This window comes from Berghia stephanieae, chromosome 3, assembly GCF_034508935.2.
Source record: "Berghia stephanieae isolate SIO BIC M18660-M18661 chromosome 3, UCSD_Bste_1.3, whole genome shotgun sequence".
In the NCBI taxonomy this organism is placed as follows: domain Eukaryota; kingdom Metazoa; phylum Mollusca; class Gastropoda; order Nudibranchia; family Aeolidiidae; genus Berghia; species Berghia stephanieae.
In genome coordinates, this window is record NC_088362.1 from 37615726 (window position 1) to 37619520 (window position 3795).

Genomic DNA, 3795 nt, shown 5'->3' on the forward strand with positions numbered 1-3795 from the left:
TTCTATTTAGTATTTATATGCATTGATTATTATGTTCTCATTGATACATATCCTTCCCCATCCCAGTAACGCAATGTGCTCCATTGATTTCATATATGGATAGTGGTGATGTAAGGGTATTGGTTCGAATCCCTCACGACCCCACTATTCATTGAATGTTAAAATGTTCTGTTTATTTATATAAAAATACTTTACTTTAACGGGGATTAATACTTACCTTCTGAACCTATCTATCCACAACGTGCCAATATTCTACCACTCCACATTGACCTAATTACCTATTTCATTAAACTTAAAACATTCTATTACTATCAGTCAGGTGCCATGAACTTTTTAACCATCAATAAAATGGGACAAAAGTGGCACCCGGCGCTGTCTATGGGGAAAATTATCTGACTCCTATCTATACTTACCTCCTTCCTTTCAAACATCCTACATAGACGTGACAAACTCAACTATGCGCCGAGCGAGGCTCGAACCCAGGATCTTCCGGTCCGAAATCGAGTGTCATATAGACCACATAGCCGCACAAATAAACGAAGTATTTAAAATAATACAACCTTTAAAACATTCCAAGAGGTGGAGCTATTTTGTTATTTTGTTGTTGTCTGTATTTGTTTTTTACTTATACAATTATTAATTTTCTGTAGTCTAGATTTAATTGACAGTAACTGTTCCGTGTTTTGGGTCGGACTATCGATAGTCTATCGGAAAGTACTTTCCGCCAGGTTTAACAGAATAGCTATCCATGTGATCCAATCACAGCTGGGTGCCAAAGACAATGGTTGGCTATAAGTGTGACTAAAACATTTATTGTCCAAAATACAAATATTTGTTTTATTATATTTACAGAACTAATGAAAATAATAATAAGTCACTCTACTTAAACTCAGAAGAATTTAAAAAAACTTTCTTTAGGGTTTATGTCAAGGAAAAATAACTCTAACCAAGGCATCAATCGCAGTGCAATCTACTTACCGTTTTCCACAAGTTTTGAAAGATTCAAATTGTTTCGAAAAAATCAATATCAATAAAAGTTAGATTCAACAACAGAAATATCTATTGACGTTTTAATACTGGTGAAAGTTTGTTCAATCTGACAAGATGTTCAAAAGAAACTAGAATGAACTTTCCATCCATCCACACTTCGATGACCTGGAACGAACTGTCACGGACGATTGATGACCGGTATGGAAACTGAGACGGTTCTCACAGACTGTTGGTCTTAGTGTGAGTTTCAGTTCCATCTCCACATGGCTACATGTCGATGACGAGAGGTTGGGGGGGATGGGGGGGGGGGGGGGGGAGGAGGGAGTTGTGGAAGTGTGTATGTGGGATGAGGAGGGGAAGGGGTGTGTGCGTGAGAGACACCCTACCACATTTAGACTCAACCCTGATTTCTATCGATCTTGGGGAATTGGTTTGTGGAAGTGATCGGTTCGATTAGTAGTCTATGTACACATGGGAGGGGCGGGGGGGGGGGGGGGGGGGGGGGGGGGGGGGTGGTGGTGTAATCACGTATAAAGAGGGCAGGAAAAGAGGGAGATCAAAAAGTGGGGGTTATTGTTATTATTGTTATTTTTAGCCGCATTATTATTATTATTATTATTTTTATTATTATATTATTATTATTATTATAATTTTTATTATTATTATTATTATTATTATTATTATTATTATTATTATTATTATTATTATTATTATTATTATTATTATTATTATTATTATTATTATATCATTATTGTTGTTGTTGTTGTTGTTGTTCTTCTTCTTCTTCTTCTTCTTCTTCTTCTTATTATTATTATTATTATTATTATTATTATTATTATTATTACTATTATTATTATTATTATCATCATTATTATTATTATTATTATTATTATTATTATTATTATTATTATTATTATTATTATTATTATTATTTATTGTTATTATTATTATGATCATCATTATTCTTATTGTTATTAATATTATTATGATTATTATTATGATAATAATAATAATAATAATAATAATAATAATAATAATAATTATTATTATTATTATATTATTATTATTATTATTATTATCATCATTATTATTATTATTGTCATTATTATTATCATCATCATCATCATCATCATTACATCACCGTCATTATTATATAACATAACTCAATCAATCAATCAAAGCTAATTGATTGCCGCTAACTTACTCCATTCAGCATTAAACATTCCCAGCTCAGCAGTAACAATTGAGTGAAGTCATGGCAACCTCATTAAGAATTTACAAGAAGTTTTGACCAGTCACTCATTCAGTCGTCTGCAGGAATGAGTTACTAATTATAGAGCTGGGCTTAATTAACCAACTAAAGGTATCGGGAAGACGATTCGGTGATTTCATGTATCGATATCTATATTGTATTGGGATGTTAAACAATGCCAAAATACATTTTTATTCACTTTGGTCAGAAGGTTTCACTTCAATATTCAACTAAATGAAATGGCGCACAAACTTGTTAAAAGTCATAAATCACACCCTGTATTTGGGGTCATGTGATCAGATTTGAGATTGGGGAGAGCGTGGATCAGCGGTACGGTCTTTGCTTCGTACCCGAAAGGTACTGAGTTCGATCATCCGCCGCTGTGCTGTGTGGCCTTGAACAAGTCACTTCGCCTTAGCTCAATTTGTGGCGCTGCACTGGGGCTCCCGCCTGGGTTAATCCAGTCTTCCCTTGGAATATAACCTAGAGACAAAATTCCTCTCTGGGATGAATAAAGGGAATTTTATTTTATTTATTCATATATTTTAAAACATATTTGGAGCCTTTTTAATATACCGGTATCTGAAGTAAAATGTTTTGAGTTTTTTTTTGTGTGTCAAAATAAAACAAAATTCTTTTCGGTAGAGTAGTGATAATCGGTCTGTAACGAGGGCTATGTTCTATAAAAAGCTGCAAGTCCTATGTGTTGGGACACCTGACTCATGTGTTAAAGAACCTGGGTTTGATCCAGCATTAACTCTAAGTTTTTCTCTAACCTCTGTCCTGTTCACCTAGTAGTAATTTTGTAGCTGGATTTGTTTGACCTGGTGGAAAGTATTTTCTGAATAAACTACTTAATGTGCGGCTATAAGGTCTGGTGGTATGACCCTCGCTTCCGGATAGGAAGGTCCTGGGTTCGAGCCTCGCTCGGCGCATAGTTGAGTCCTTGGAAACGGCTCTTTACTCGCATTCTCTCGCCGTACTCATGTGTAAAATGAGTACCTGGCAGTTAACAGAGTTGTCTATGTCATTAGAAAATTGTTATATCGTCTAACATAACGAGCGTCATGTCTTGTCCTACATGTTATGTGTTGCTGTTGGGCAGGGACCCTTTTTTTAAAGCACGTTTAGTGGATATCGCTCTATATAAAAGCTTAACTTTTTAAATAATATAACCAGGCTAATAAAACCTGGATAAACACAGAATCTATAGCTCATAATTTCTAGGATTAAACAAAAAGTTTGAGAATCAGTGACAAACAACATTGGCCATAAGTTCAACCGGGGGTCCCAAGAGCTCAGTTGGTAGAGCACTCGCTTCACACGCAAAAGGGACCGAGATCGATCCAGGGTGCAATCGAGATTTTTTTTTGTCTGACCTCCCCCCCCCCCTGTCCACCCAGCAGTGAATGGGTAGCTGAGTCTGTTAGATTTGGCGGAAAGTACTTTGCGATAGACTAGGATGACAAATAATTGTTATATTCCCTTTCACGCTATAGAAACCTGGATAATTTCCGGCTCCTTGAGCCTGGTGGCTCTGAAGGACTTTTAAA

At 35.5% G+C, this 3795-nt stretch overlaps 1 protein-coding gene across 1 annotated transcript in view; it reads right to left on the bottom strand.

The window, feature by feature from the left end:
• The window catches only part of LOC144967675 (bile acid-sensitive ion channel-like), a 30558-nt gene extending 29326 nt beyond the window's left edge, over nt 1–1232 (bottom strand). The window contains exon 1 of the mRNA XM_078905202.1: nt 979–1232. The gene's annotated coding sequence lies outside the window, so the exon portion shown is untranslated. The remainder of the gene's footprint in view (nt 1–978) is intronic.
• Nucleotides 1233–3795: the final 2563 nt, after the last annotated feature.